Source organism: Paramisgurnus dabryanus, chromosome 4, assembly GCF_030506205.2.
Source record: "Paramisgurnus dabryanus chromosome 4, PD_genome_1.1, whole genome shotgun sequence".
NCBI classification, from domain to species: Eukaryota; Metazoa; Chordata; class Actinopteri; order Cypriniformes; family Cobitidae; genus Paramisgurnus; species Paramisgurnus dabryanus.
The window spans coordinates 46,543,724-46,560,488 of record NC_133340.1 but is presented as its reverse complement, the minus strand read 5'-3'; the positions used below and the strand labels follow the sequence as shown (position 1 = coordinate 46,560,488).

The 16,765-nt window shown below is 39.7% G+C and overlaps 1 protein-coding gene across 3 annotated transcripts in view; it reads right to left on the bottom strand.

Annotated features, from left to right (window-relative positions):
• bnc2 (basonuclin zinc finger protein 2) overlaps positions 1-16,765 on the bottom strand; it is a 437,581-nt gene that overhangs the window by 265,457 nt on the left and 155,359 nt on the right. The gene's annotated exons all lie outside the window — the stretch shown is intronic.

The window sequence follows — 16,765 nt, the reverse complement described above, 5'->3', positions numbered from 1 at the left end:
TTAAATGTCACACATTACAGGATTATCTGGGCTGATTTCTCTCGGATTTAACTCGAATAAGTCTTGTTTTTTAACATTTGCTACCTACCAAATCTGAACATAATGATTTCAGTCAAGTTTCTTCTTCTTTAACTAACCGATAACCTTAGTCTGCAAATAGTGTAACCAACAAGTCCTCCTTCCTCTGGAAACTGTCCTCTAATGGCCGAAACAACATATGCAGGTAAGGGCTTCCTGCGCAGAATGCCATAGGCCCTGTGGATTACTTGCCTATGTTTGTAGTGGTATTGTCTAAAGATTGGGACAAAATATCGATTGATTAAATATTAACAAGTGTAATCAAAAAGTGTGACTTGGATAGTCATGACCTATAGGCAACTTAATTAAAACAAATTCATTAAGATTCAAATCTTTAATTTACACTTTTATTATGCATAAAGGTATTAAATAAATTAGTAATAGTAATAAATAATCTCTGCCCTAAACATACTAATTTCTGCTGGCCTGGCCTGTAGCACATATGTGTTCAGACGGCCTCTCCTGAGGTGATGAGAAACAGCTGTATCACATAACATAAGTGTGGAGGAATATTAACGAGTGTGACATTACATCTGCTTAACGCTTATAAGTTAAGTATCAATACTATCTTTGCTATTGCATGACATATGATAATAAACTGTAAAACTTTGTGATATGAGCACAGTGTTACATCTCATTAGTGTATGTATCTATAAACACTAATCTCTCACAAAGACTTCTGTCCTGTTCTCCTCACACAAAAACTTTATTTGTCTCCTCTGACTGTTCTGTTTAATCCTGACCTGTCCCTGCACTTTTGGCTGCATAGCAAACTCATAATTGTATGGCTGTGGTTCATCATACGGGTTTAAATAAACATTTAATATTTCCACAGTGTCCAACTGCCATTGCGATCCATTGCTTTGCTACTGATTGAATTGACTGGACTCCCTCTGGTTGGGTCACTTCTGGTTTGGTGGTTTTTAGAGGTGGGACTAAAGGTTTTACAAAAATCACTCCAGAAGACTTACTAGCGTATTTATAATTATATTTTAAAGAAAATACAGTTCCTACATTATTTTTCTGTACTTTAATCGACTGGGTGGTTTAACCTGAAATTTGCTCTTTAATCTTCTAATCACAAGGGAGAAAGTCTTGTAGCCTATACTGTTTGTTTTACTTAGTTTGTTTAAACTGTCATCTTTGATATTAAAAAAAAAAAAATCAGCAATATATGCTACATAATAATAGCAATAGAACATATTTATTTGTCACTAAAATAGGAAAGTTCCTTCAACGCCTAATGCATAATTTTTGGTTAAATGCAGAAAACTAAGGTGAAATAAGAACGCAAGTAGGATGCGTGCCTATTCTACTTTTTGCAGAATAGGCAAAATAGTGATATATTATTATTGTAATATAAATAAATGCATTACATATTTTTGTAAATGAAGCCCGCCTTTTGATCTTGCAAGTGGCTGATCTGTCCTGACTGAAGCCATGCGGCAGGCACATTTCAAACGAACCTACTGGACGCAATGTGATCATCGTTGCAGTTACTAGCAAGTTGGCCAGATGGGTGGCAAGGATTTTTTTGTGTAGACATACTCCACGGCAGAGTCCTGCATGCGTGTGGGCAGATACCCGCTGTCATTTGCAGTGCAGGTTAGGGTAAAATGGCACAGGCAGACTGCAGGTCTAAGAACCAATACCGTTTTCCTCACTCCCGTACACGCTGATAGCCAGCTGCTTTTTAACCCTCTGGGGTCTTGGCTGATTTTGCATTCTTGAGCAGTTTTGACCTGCACTGACTTTTGTGGTGCTTTTTTTCAGTTGCTTTAAAAATAATAATGGCAAAATTCTCATAACACTGGGCTACAATATTATGGCTACGTTCATACTGCAGGGCTTAATGCTCAATTCCGATTTTTTTGAAAAAAATTGATTTTTTTGCAAGGCCGTTCACATTTCCAATTAAATGCGATCTTTTGTGATCTCCTATGTGAACGTGAAATGACCCAGAAGTGACCCGCATGCGCATAAGAGTACTCAACGGTCAAGGACGTCACTTGTAAGCTAACGTTAAACATGGATGTCAACAACGGTGTAGTCAACAGCGGAGCTCTTTTAGCAATATTAAAGTTATTTTCCCAACGGAGCCAGCACCTATAGTAAAAGTCGACCGATAGTAAAATCATATGGTTGTGTGCATGGGTTGGGAGGGGGCCAGACCAGGTACAAATTGGCAACTTTAATTTCTTTCACAAGCAGCACACAGAAACAACTTTCTGATAAGGTGACCAAAACTGTCTTTCAAGTGATGAACGAATTCAAAACTGACGATGCATTTATATTTATATATATATATATATATATATATATATATATATATATATATATATATATATGTTTTTGTTTTATGTAAAATGTAAGGTAACATTTGTTTCATTATTCCTCATAACATTTTAAAGCCACGATCTACAGAACATCACACAAAAAAACATTTTGATAACTACACCTAAAAAAATAACAAAGGGGATCCTGCCTTGGAAACTCCGGCTACAATTCAGTGTTTTTGTATAATTTGGAGATTTAGCGCGTCAAGCAGTCATGACAAAAAAACCCGACAAATGAGAAATTACAAATAATTTGTGATTGTTACTGTAAATGATAAAAACTAAGCATTATATACAATTCATTAAACGTTAATTTATAACAAGAAAAACACTGAAATTAATGATTTTATAGACACTTCGCCTTATTATTTAGCATAGAAATACCTGCTTCCTTGCTTTGACTTTGATCATCTCTGTATTCACTTTAGATACAGAAAGACCTGATGATATTATTTATTTCAGGAATCTCTTTGCTATCATTTGAAAGTGAAAACCGACCATTATCATATTATTAAATCACAAGTCGTGTCAGGCATAGGTTTGGTGCAGATATTTTCCGTTTCAGCACCGAAATTTAAAGAAATGGCTAACCTGTTGTGTAGTTTAACTTTTGACAAGATAACCAGTCTGTTTTAAATACATTTTAAAAACATACCCGTTGAAAAACATCCATTTTTTAATGTTTAGTTTGATGAACTCCTAAATATGAGATGCAGAGCACCTAGCCTGTTCGGCTAAATTGCATGCGCAAGCATGGCCAGCACGCAATAGCGCAACATCGATACAATGAAAAACAATCCAAAATTTACAGACTGAAATTAGATCAGAATTTACGTTTATAATAAATACAATTTTTTTTATAAAATAAGGTCAGAAGTAACAAAGTGCAGAACAAATGTGCAAATGCCTCAAGTGCACGGAAACAAAACACAAGCCAAATAGATAAATCAGATAACCCAGAGTGATTTATAAATAAAATAAAGTAAAGAAATTATTAAAAGAACGAAAGTATAACCAGAATTGCTAGCTTTGTCTTTTAATGTAGAAACAAAGAGGTAATGGTTTATAAACAAAACCTCTTATGGACGTGTAGACCGGTCACAGGGGTTGTTGGATTTATAAACGCATTTTAAAAATATTTATTGAAAGCTGCTACTTCACATATTATTTGCAGCATTATAATAATATGCTCTATATTAATATATTGGGAGAAAGCTGTTATATAACGTGTGCACCCATATGGCCAAAATTTAATGATGTGGAGCAGTGTTAGCAACGTCCGCTTGTTGTTTATCTAATCGTTCTTGCCTAATTCAATGCAGAATTATGACGTTTGTAGCGTATCAATGACGTACGGCTCGGATCCATGTGGCCTGGCCGTTCAGACGAAGGTCGCATTTCAAAAGATCGGATACGTATCGGATTCAGGACCACATACCCAAGTGGCCTGGGTCACATTTGAAAAGATCGGATCTGTGTCATTCAGACTGTCATGAAAAGATCAGATACAGGTCGCATTGGGGCAAAAAAATCTGAATTGGGTCGTTTCAGACTGCAGTATGAACGTAGCCTATGTGAGGAACATGTATGTGCATGTTTGTATTTTTGAGAGAAAATTTTTCAAACAGGATCTAGTAGTCTAGAGGGTTTTTTTTTTCAAAATGATGTAAAAATCATTCTGCCTGCCTACACATTCACATTAAGCAATATATTGATTTAGAATTTCCAAGACACTTTTTTGCTTATAACAGGCCTATGCGAGAATGTGACTACTTTTCTGTAATAATAATAATTTGTTACATTTATATAGCGCTTTTCTGCAGACCTCAAAGCGCTTTAGATATGATTTACACTAACACCTCTACCAGCAGCAACCTGGCTTTCCCAGGTGATCTCCCATCCAAGTACTGACCAGGCTCAGCCCTGCTTAGCTTCAGTGGGCAAGCTGTCTTGGGCTACAGGATGATATGGCTGCTGTAGTAAAACCATGGTTTCCATAAGGTATACTGGTCAATTTATAACAAAATATTTCAATAGAATGTAAATATATACATAAATAATAATAAGTTGAAATGAATTCTAAATCGGAATTGGACCACAGTGCATTGTAATGGGCTGAATCCCAACCATGTTTTTGGTTACAAATACTATAGTAAATCATGGTAATCATGTTGTTTAAAAGCAGCAAAAAGGAATGCCAGGCCAGGCGTGTGATTGTGCGTGTAATGAACTTGCTGTGCAGAGACAGACACAAATAAACAAAGATTTAGATGTCCAGTTTGCAATCACGTCTTTTAAAAGAATACCACAAAGCACATAAAATATGATGCCTTGTGTGTTTGTGTATGCGTGTGGCTGTCGTGCGTACTGTCTGATGGAAGCACAAAGAAATTACTTGCGTCTGTAGAGAACTTTCAGAGAGACACACAGGTAAGTAAATAAGGATTTAGATATCATGTTAGATATTCATTTTTCCTTGGCTGCTGTAGCCTACTGAACAATCAATTGAATTTTGTAACTGACATAGTTTCACATATATAATTAGCTGAGGTTGATCTGATAGGAGGAGGGGTGGAAGGGGCCCATGATGCCTTTGTGCCCAGGGGCCCAGAATTTGTTAATCCGGCCCTGGTCATACATCGTGTTCCATCTCGTGATGCAGTCATTTATCAATCTCTCCTTTTTTTGTCCGAGAAGCTTCTGCTTTGCCTCCAACAGGCAGCAGTCAGCAGGAGAGTTTCCAAAATGAGGAGAGGCAGTATCAATAGCCCTTACCTCTAGTCCCTTGCGCACAGCTAGGTTTGACGTGTGTGCTAAACAAGGAACATGTAAGAGGCTTAAATCACATATGGCTTTTACATAATTCTGTGCATTGTCTGTGGTGACCGCTATAACTGCTTCACGGGATATATTCCATTCATCCAGCGTGTTGCTGATGTTCTCTGCGACATGGGCAGCTGTGTGACTTCCCTTTTGCTCTTTTGTGCAAAGAATGAAATTCTCTAGCTCCCATGTGTCTGAATTGAAGGGCGCTACGATTGTCACGTAAGCATGTGTGGCCAGTGATGTCCACCCGTCTGTAGTTAGAGCAAGTTTCTTGTCCTTCAATATGGTCATACAACTTTACTATGCATGCTGACATAGTGGTGCGACATGGAATTGTGTATTGTGGCTCAAGTTCCATTATGAGGTCCTGAAACCCATCTCTCGGAATTACACGTATAGGTTTCATATCCCTGCAAAAAATCTTGCCATCTTATCAGTAATGACATTTTTCTGTGCATCTGACAAAGTTGTGCATGAAAGTGTGCAGTCATGCGATTGTTGGACGCCCAATGCTCTGGCTGTCTGCTGTGTTTCTGACTCCACAGCCTCTTTTGGATACTTGCCAGGTGTGCACGAATATTGGATGTGGAGGGTGTGTAAGTAAAGTGTTTTTTTGCAAATTCGGAAAACTACTTTATCCTTTACGGTTATTTCATCGTCTACGGTGAAGAACCCAAAATGTTTCCAGACACTACTTTAAGATGCGTTGGGGTTGTAATTGTCTGCTCATGCTGGCCATTCAGCTCGTTGTCTTCCATTTTCAAAACAGCGTAGCTACTTGCTATTATTACACGGCTCTCTGGAATGTTTGATTCTGATTGGTCAGTTGAGACATTTGCAGGTTCGTTCTTTTCAAATAATAACCGCTCCAAAGTAATAACACATAGCCGGTACTACTTGTACGATTAAAATCGATCCGCGCCAATAAAGATTACTGTTTTGGCGCCATCTTGTGACAAACACTGGACAACCACCATTGAGAATGGAATATTTTGACATTAATTTTAACATGTACGGAAAAAACAAAACATTTAAACAGTGGATAGAAGAACGAACAACGACAAGACACAGAGAGCTTACTGAGACTGAACTTGACAAAATAGAGCATGACAGCTACGAAGCCAACACACAAAAAATACAGGATGGGCATTAAAACTTCTCAAAGACTAGCAAAAAGTGAAAAAAATGGAGACAGACAAGTATGAAGCAGAGGATCTTAATAAGGTATTACGATCATTTTATGCATCTGTGCAAAGTTTCGCGGAAGGATAAAAATGTTATTTTAAAACAAATATGCCAATAAAATGTTTCAAATTCATATTCATGTCCAGTTTTTTTTCTTATGTGGCAAGTAGCTGTGTAATAAGCGGGATAATGTAGAGGCAGCCGGTAGTTATCGGGAAATAAGCCCCTTCAGTGTCATGGTTCTGCCATCTTGTCCTTTGTTTTATCTAGTCTTGTGGCAGAACCATGACAGACCCATGTTTTGTGTGAGAGCACTGGCTTTGTTTATTCCTAGCCATGTGCTCTCAGTCTCGTCTCTTGACCCGCCCCCTTGTTTCCTCATTAATTATCCAATTATTGTTTGATTTATATCACCTGTTCCCCTCTTGATTTGTTCCCCTATTTAATCCTCTTGTATTCATTGTCCTGTGCTTGTGCATTGTTTCCATACCCGTGATTAAAGCTGTTTAGTCAAGTCTAGTCTAGGTCTTTGTATATTTAGTGTGAAGTCAAGTTTATTGTTTAGTGTTTAAGTGTAGTTTTGTATCTTGTCCTGTTTAGTGTTCTATCCATCTGTTTATTGTTACCCTGTTTATATTGTTTTGCCCCCTCGTGGGTTTTGTTTTCTGTTTATATTATAAATAAAAGTCTTTAGTGTTTATCCCTCTGTCTGCACTTGGGTTCCCTCTTGCAAATCATAACAGAATGCACAAGCCAGAAATGAACCCAGCAGACAGAGTGGACCCAGCTGAGCGAGCCCGCCAAGCTCACAGATTATTCAGCCTCCGCCAGAAGGAGGCAGAAGTCTTACCCTTTGCGGTGGACTTCAGGCGAGCAGCAAGAGGCACCAATTTCACTGAGGATGAATTAAAGGTGATTTTTAGTCGTTGCCTCAACGAGCCTCTCAACCCCGGCGAGATGAGGTTGCTGAGGTACCTGGGCTTCGAGGACTTGGTCCGTTATATCAGTAACCGGCCGGAGCCCAGGGCCTCAGCTAGGGCTGCATCTCCACCTGCCCCACTGCCTCCTATACCTGAGGGCCTCACCGTTGGAGTGCTGGCGCTGGAGGACCCAGCACTCACCACTCCTGTTCCTGCCACCCATGTCCAACCCCCTGACCTCAGAGGTAAGCGAGAGCGGAGAGTTTCGTGGGAGTCACCGTCCGAGGGGTCCTCTTCGGAACCTGTTGCTCCCACCACAGTTCTCCCCTCACCTGCCACAGCATCTGCACCACGCCCGAGAAAGAAGAGGAGGAGGAGAGGGGTTGTGGACCCTCAGCCCGCGCAGCTGCAGCCCCTGCCGTCTGCGCAGCCACCGCTGCAGCCCCTGCCGTCTGCGCAGCCACCGCTGCAGCCCCTGCCGTCTGCGCAGCCACCGCTGCAGCCCCTGCCGTCTGCGCAGCCACCGCTGCAGCCCCTGCCGTCTGCGCAGCCACCGCTGCAGCCCCTGCCGTCTGCGCAGCCACCGCTGCAGCCCCTGCCGTCTGCGCAGCCACCGACAGCGCCCCCTGTCACGGACTCTGTTTTGTCTCCGCTGCCGGACGCAGCGCCCCCTGTCACGGTCCCTGTCTCGTCTCCGCTGCCGGACGCAGCGCCCCCTGTCACGGTCCCTGTCTCGTCTCCGCTGCCGGACGCAGCGCCCCCTGTCACGGTCCCTGTCTCGTCTCCGCTGCCGGACGCAGCGCCCCCTGTCACGGTCCCTGTCTCGTCTCCGCTGCCGGACGCAGCGCCCCCTGTCTCACCGGCTCCTTCTGTTGCTTCCTCCCCTGCACTGTCGTCCTGTTCGTCTGCCTGGTCTCCTGCCTCTGTCTCCATGTCCTCCCTGAACTCTCTCCCGTACCCTGTGAGTCCTGGCTCGCCCTCGTCTGCTCCCTGGTCTGCCCCTGTCATGCCCTGGAACCCTGCCTTGCCTTCTTTTGTGCCCCCAGTCATTCCTGCCTCTACCCTGCCTCCGTTTACTCCTCCCGGAACTGTTCCTCCTTGTCCTTCCCCCACCAAACCTGCTGCCTCCAAGATCCCCATCAAGCCTGCCCGGACTCCTCGTCCCAAGCCCTCCACTACCCCTGAACCCAAGACCCCTTGTCCACCCAGCTCCACCCTACCTGGACTTCCTCACATAAACTCTGTTCCCCCTCCCCCCCTCCCTTGTTTATTGTTTTTATTGTGTCACCCCAACCCTTTTGTAATTCTTCATTGTTTACCATTGCTGTTATTTGTCATGTTTTTTTGGGTTCTGTCTAGTTTCCAGTCTGTCATGTCTCGTGTTTAGTGTTCCCCTGGGGAGCGTCTGGTAGCCGCTCCTTAAGGGGGGGGGGGGTTCTGTCATGGTTCTGCCATCTTGTCCTTTGTTTTATCTAGTCTTGTGGCAGAACCATGACAGACCCATGTTTTGTGTGAGAGCACTGGCTTTGTTTATTCCTAGCCATGTGCTCTCAGTCTCGTCTCTTGACCCCGCCCCCTTGTTTCCTCATTAATTATCCAATTATTGTTTGATTTATATCACCTGTTCCCCTCTTGATTTGTTCCCCTATTTAATCCTCTTGTATTCATTGTCCTGTGCTTGTGCATTGTTTCCATACCCGTGAGTAAAGCTGTTTAGTCAAGTCTAGTCTAGGTCTTTGTATATTTAGTGTGAAGTCAAGTTTATTGTTTAGTGTTTCCAGTTTAGTGTTTAAGTGTAGTTTTGTATCTTGTCCTGTTTAGTGTTCTATCCATCTGTTTATTGTTACCCTGTTTATATTGTTTTGCCCCCTCGTGGGTTTTGTTTTCTGTTTATATTATAAATAAAAGTCTTTAGTGTTTATCCCTCTGTCTGCACTTGGGTTCCCTCTTGCAAATCATAACACTTCAGTATGATACAAGACCCTCCGCTTCGCGTCGGGTCCTGATCACACTGTCGGGGCTTATTTCCCGATAACTACCAGCTGCCTCTACATTATCCCTTACTTATTCACTTGATTTGGTCATGGGCCTATGCTGCAATATGTCTAGACCGCCCTCTACTGGATAAGATGGCAAAGAATAAAATAAAAAACGAAACTGTCTAATCATAGACTGTTAAAAATGCGCTACACATGCATTTAAAAAACATATATGTACTGTATATGCGAGTGTTTGTGTATTCGTGCATTAAGTTTACATGTATATGCAAGTTATTCACAAGTGTATATGTATGTATTGGTATGAATTTCACATTAGTATGCACAAGTATTTCAAAGGTATTTGCTTAAACATCCAATAGTATACACATATATGCAAGTGTTCATATGTGTGTATGCATGCTTTTAAATATGTATTCATAAGTGAAGTATGAATTAATAGCCTCATGGTCCCTCATAGAGGTCCAGCATGGCATTGAAACAAACCAGTGGCTTACCCTTCGGACCCCCCCATAACTTATCCCAGTATAATCCCTGATGATAGTTGTGGGTGAGTAAGTAAATAGCCTGAAGATCCAGTGACAACTGTAAAGTGTTACCATTAATTTCTTCTCAAATTTACTTATGTTTTAATCCCCGCCTGTTTAACTTTCTTCAGCAAAAAGCAAAATATTTTGAAGAATTTTTTGATTGTAAAGAATTGGCATTGTTTAAAATATCTTCTTTTATGTTTTGTCATGGGTATATTTGTGTGCTCGTTGAAATAGAGAAAAATGTTCACGTTCACAGTAGAGTGGTGATTTCATTCTCAGACCTGTCTCTTCTAAAGAAGCCTGACACAGACTCTCACTTCCATCTAGAGAGAAACAATTAGCCTTAGTTTCTAGGATTTCTTGTTTGAGCAGGTGATTGATACCAATAGAGTCTGAATGGTGTAGAAGGTTTCAGAATTAAACTTTTAAATTTTAAAAAGTATTTAATTGAATATTTTTAAGTCATTTAATATATAAATTAAAGTCATTATAATTAGTTTTAAGACAGCTAACTCCCATGCCAAAGTGGACTTCTGTGTCTGGCTTAAAGGATGATAGGCCAATAGCACTCCAAACATTACTAAAAGCTTTGAAAAACAATTTGCCTTTAGTCAAAATAAATCGACAGATAACACAATATTAATAGCAATCGTTTGGCATTTTCTATACATTTTAGAATGTTATTTATTATAGATAAGCTTTAAATAGCACAGTTACTCGATCAAAACTAATAGACAAATTGGGTGAACTGGGACTGTACTCCTCTTTTTATCAGTGGATCATGGTTTTGGCATTGGGAATATCACCTCTAAGTCACTAATGAATACTGGATGCCCTCACGGTTGTGTACTGAGGCCTTTAAAAACAATTCCAATATTAAATTCGCTGTTGACTGTTTATTGTTATAGGCCATTTTACTGGTGATGATGAGACACAGAGCACAGGAAAGATGTGGCCAGCCTAGTGACACACTGTTACTACCTTTTCTGTTGCTGGGGTGGTAACTTAAGGTTTAATTTTGAACCTTTAAAGGTATACTAAACATAATACAATGTTGTACCTTTTTGAGTTCATTACTGTACCTTAAGCCTAAGGATCTACAGTATTGTGTACCTTTAAAGGTACAGTTTTGTACCCCTTATATTGAACTGGTACAAAATTGTTTCTTAAGAATGCAATAGGTCTTTAGAATATAATATTGTACCCCAAAATGTACAACATTTCAATGTGTTGTATACTCATAAAGGTCCAAAAATAAACCTTCTAAATCACATGTTTTTTTTTCTTCCTAATACTTTTACCTCCTGACTAAAAAGTCAGTTTTTTTTTCTTCTAGGGTTTTTTCAACTCCTAGGGACTCAGCTGACATTGGCTTAACTTAGAACTCTCTTCTATATGTTACATTATTACTACGCTCGCTACAGGGGCGTAACTATCGGTAAGCAGGGTAAGCGTTGCTTACGGGCCAGGACCAATCAGGGGCCCGCCCGACTGGAAGAATTTGATTGACAGTCGGCGGGCCCTATCACATATTCGTTACTATCCGCTGTTCCCAGGCTTTCTCATGGGTTTTCAATAGGCTTGTTCGACTTCATGCGGCACCACTAGAACCCCCAGCCGGATGATGTCAAAGTTCCGCGAGAGCAATTTAAAAGCAAACTCCTCTGTATGGTTTCGCGAATCACTTTTGCGGTAGTTTGACGTCACCCGGCTGTCAATTCTTGTGTCGCATGAAGTCGAACAAGCCATCGCCCAATGAAATCACCGCTAGCAATAGAGCCCAACCAACCACAGCCCAGAGTTTCTAGTTTGAAATCGGCTGGTTTGTATCTTTTGGTTTCTTAACACAAACAAGAAACGATAACACTTTAAATACCCAAACACTACACCAGACACCTAAAGCAAAGCACAAAGTGTAGCAGTAAGTAAACACATGATTTTAAACAGTATGGATCGATCCTGCATGATTGAGCTGTGTTTTGTCTGAAGTTTTGAGCTGCTGTGTGCATCATGCCATCCAGAACTGAAGCCCGGAAAATGCCGCTATAAATTATAATGTGGTTATAATGTAATGCTATAGCCTATAATGTAAGTGAGCATCTTTTTTATGTAATTAGACCTAGGTGTATGTGTGTGTAGTCATAGCAGTGAGTAACTATATGTTATAGTGTGCTGTCACCAGCAGTGTTTTTTCATATGTTATGGTGCGCTGTCACCAGTGTAATGTTTTTGTTGTGGTGCGCGTAGGCTATTTCTGATTTTGTCAGTCATCTAATGTCTCTATGATCCTGTCCTATAAAGAGTAGCCTGCTTGTGGACATTAGTGATCATGTGATGTAGTAAAGAGCCCGCCTTGATAATCCTGCTTAGGGGCCCGGTGTTGGCTCGTTACGCTGCTGGCTCGCTAGTACAGTATGGTTTAATCTCTCCGCTGTCCTCTACTTCTTATGTTATCCACCGATTTTTCTGTGTTTCATGCTTTTATGAATGTAAAGCTGCTTTGAAACAAATAAACAATTTTGAAAGCGCTATATAAATAAAATTTTAATGAAATTTTATTGAACACCACAGTGTAACCTTATTTTAGGTTTCTTCGTACTGTAAGTGGATCAGAGTAAATAGAAGGTGAGCAAGAGAGTGAAAAAAGACAGAGAGAAACAGACACAGAGAAAAGAAGTTGACAAAGGTAAAAAATAAAGACCAGAGTCTAGCTGCGGTAGTACTCAGACAACCCAAGGATGCCTGGTGTTTATAGGTTGTTGGAGGGCAAATATATGTTTCCTCTGAATAAAACGAGTACAGAAAGATAGTAATTATTGCTGAGGAGCCATTAGGGCCGCTTCTTTAGCCAACTGTGCTGCGATGGATAACTAATGGAATAACAAGAGCAGCAACTGCTCTACCATCTCATGCTTTCCCACTCAGTCTGCAGTGTGTGTGTGTGTGTGTGTGTGTGTGTGTGTGTGTGTGTGTGTGTGTGTGTGCGTGCGTGCGTGCGTGGGTGCGTGCGTGCGTGCGTGTGTGTGTGTTCTGTCTAGCCTTTCAAAGCTGTTGACAAAATCACAGAGGTTGATGTAAAGGACTGTCTATAGATGCCTTCTGTCTTTATTCTTCTTTCTCTTATCTTTATTCATTTTTTGTTTGCAGTCCTTTAAACTTCACTTTCGACTCCTCTACATGTTATTACTCTGTTTTTATAGATGCATGTTTGTTGTTTAAGGGGACTGAAATTACTGTTCTGCATTTGGGTTGTGCAGTCAACTCACATTATCCAGGGATGAGGGAAAATGTTACAAATGAAATGTTACAAATGTTACAAAGAAATTGTATAGAAACTGTATAGAAACAAAATCAGAAAAAGTAATTGTAATTCAATCAGGCCCTACAACAACAGACCACTGAAACACAACAGTATGACCAAGGTAATATGCCTGTTTACTAAGGCTAATATGGAAATGAAGATGTAAATATGGATCCCAAAAACATTTGGCTGTAACTAAATAAAATTTTCAAATGGAATTTAACAATAACAAATGGCTTTTGTTTTATAAGCATGGATGCCTTTTTATTGAACAAATAAAGTAAAAAACACATGCATCCCAAAATAAAATGTCCATGTTATTAATTTATATCTGCTCATCCAAATTACGATAATTATAGGTAATTTTAGATATTCTGTAGATTATTCAAGTTTATATGAGCGGATTACGTAAAATTAGTTAACGCTTATTGGCATAATCCTGTATGCTGATTATGTATATAGGAAAATGCCAGCCTAATTCTAAGCAGTATATGTCATATAAACAGAATATGGTCATTACTCTAATAATATTGTTCACATAAACAACTACTGTTTTTTTCCTTTTACTTGTGTCTTAACCAGGACCGGAAGGCCGGATTATCCATAGACAGGATTGGGCGAGTGCCCTGAGGCACCAGGAAATGGGGGGCACCACCAAAGACTTCAGGCCTTCAGAATCGCATCTTTGCATTGACTTACTGTAACATGTAAAGCACTTGCGCTTGCTGCGTCTACCGTGTCTGTTGTGAACCCTGCATTAGACATCAGTGGCCAGTTAAGGAAAACTGGATAGAAGACAAGAAATGTATAAAGGATACAAGTATGTTGCCATGTCACTCATCTCATACAATAAGTTATATTTAGATTTGTGCATTCATAATTGTGCAATGACATGTGCAGCAACTGCATAGAGTTAAGTCTATTTAGTGTTTTTCAATAATGCAGTTATTTTGGGAAAATGTGAATAATTGCAGGCTGATTTAAGGTGTGCTCTAAATTTTCGTCTTGGGCTCTTAAAATGTTCTGTCAGGGGCTACAGTGCTCCTGATTATAAAAAGTTAGCCATGAAAGACAAGAGTTTAAAAATATTTTAAAAAATATTTTTTTGGGGAGTAGGGGCATTTTAAATGTGGTCACCCTAGGACACTACACTATGTTAATCCTAGCCTGAGCTTTTATCTCTTTTAATCTAATTTATTCTGCACAGTTTTTTATTCATTATATAACAGTAATTGGGTGACAAAATAAATGTTACCATTATTTGTCATGCAAAACATCTTATTGAAACACTGAAATGCTGAAGAAAAGACAAGATGCAGGAAGAGGGAGACAAGAGCACATACTTCCCCACTGGGAGTCATTTAAACATTACATAACAAGTAAGTCTTTCATACTTGACCCCTATTACTCTACCATTTAACTCAGTTACTGTCAATTATAACAAACAATGATAATATTCCATCACACATGCGGTCCAGCCCATCCTCACCCCATGGCGTCAATATTTGACGCCACTTGACCATGCGTCAATATGTTACGCGGAGGGTATACCCTTCGCGTCATTTTTTGACGAACTGGGGACTTCAATACTATTGAGTCCGTTGCATTCTCTTTCCTATTTTCGTACCATTTTCTTACCATGTTCGCGTCGGTTTAGGGTTAGATTTACATAATGACATCCCTACCCAAACCTATCCCTAACCCCAATGTCAGGCGACAACTGTTTAATTTCGCGTACCTAATAGTATTGAAGTCCCCAGTTCGTCAAAAAATGACGCGAAGGGGATACCCTCCGCGTAACATATTGACGCATGGTCAAGTGGCGTCAAATATTGACGCCATGGGATGAGGATGTGTTGTCATGCAAATATTTTTTTTTTCTTATGAACATAGACACACACACACACACACACACACACACGCACAAATGCACACACACACACACATACAGCACATACACTGCTTAGACTTGACACGCACATGTTCAGCTGAATTGACTTATGTTACACAAGCATTTAATTGTCCAGAGTGTTGCACCTGCTCGCCTAGGGCACTGCTGCTGGCACAGTCCCACATCACAAACACAAACTTCTGTGTAACCTGCACTGTAAGATTCTGTCACTTACCTGTCTGTAAAGGGAAAGTGAAGATACTTCCCTTAAAGAGTGTGACAGCAAAAGTGAAGTAGATCAGGTGATCAAATGATTGGGGGGGACAACAGTTTGAATTTGGTTCAGAGATTGGGGTTTAGTGTTTTAGAAATTCATAATAACTGTAAGACGCTATGTTAAATGCTCCCTCATCATAAATCTTTTTGGATAAAATAATCTGCTAAAGGAATGAATACAAATTTTACACTACAAGCGAGATGATCTGTGCCTCACTGCGATAGAAATAGTGCTGTTATGACCCTTCCCCATTTCCAAAAGAAAACCCACACCAAATCTACAACCATAAGAAAACTGTAAACAGAACATACAAAAGACAGATGTACATTGTGTTGGACATACTATTCAGAGCTGACGTGCATTAATGCAGGTTTTTGTGCATAATATATGGACAACCTAGACTTCCTTGCTTGAAACTCATCTATAACACCATAAAATTGACAGTCATTTCTTTATACTTTATGTACAGCTAAAGTGTGTAACTTCTATAATACTAAACAGAATGACAAAAATGATGATTTATTTCATACAGGTTCCCAAGACAATCCCTGCCTCATCTGATGGTTAAGCTGATGGTGCTAATGAACAGAGCATGTTATGAAAATGCTACAGAGCCACAGTGTTTAGACCTTTTGGGGAACATAAAAAATACACACTTCAGTTTTGAGAAGAAAATGAAACATGTTAAAACGTGTCTGAATCCACACTGCGGAGCTCAGTGACATTTTTGTCATAATGTGTACTTTAGAAAATTTTGAAGTACATTACAGACTTTAATAGGGTTGTTTTCTTTTTTATATAATGTTTTAATAAATTTAGAACCCAATGTGTGGTAATATGTCCTAAGAGGGTCCAAAGTTTATAAACACTTTAAAATTTGTTTCAGGAAACTATTTGACTTTGAATATAAAATAATAAAAAAGTGAAAGTAAATATTGGGTTGTTTTTAATTCTTTACTTTCTATTAAATCTTCGGTTTTACTCTTTAACCTCTTTTTATCTTAATTTTGCAAAGGATTTTGCAATGCATTACTCATGACTTGCATTGCAATAAATAGCACCTATTGAAAAGTTGTGAAATACATATGCCAAAGTCCAATTTTGTGTGCATTTGATACGCCCAAATTCAATTAACACCTCACATCTTTTCTTGTCATTTTGGTTTCTCTCTTTTTTTTAATTGTAGCTTGAGGTTGGGGTTAGATTTGGGTTATAGGATGTCATTTAAAGTATAGGTTTCTTTGTGTGTGTGTGTGTGTGTGTGTGTGTGTGTGTGTGTGTGTGTGTGTGTGTGTACCTGGTAATTATCACGTTGTGGGGACCAATTGTCCCCACAAAGATAGGAATACCAGTGTTTTTGTGACCTTGTGGGGACATTTTGATGTCCCCATGAGGAAACATGCTTATAAATCAAACAGAAT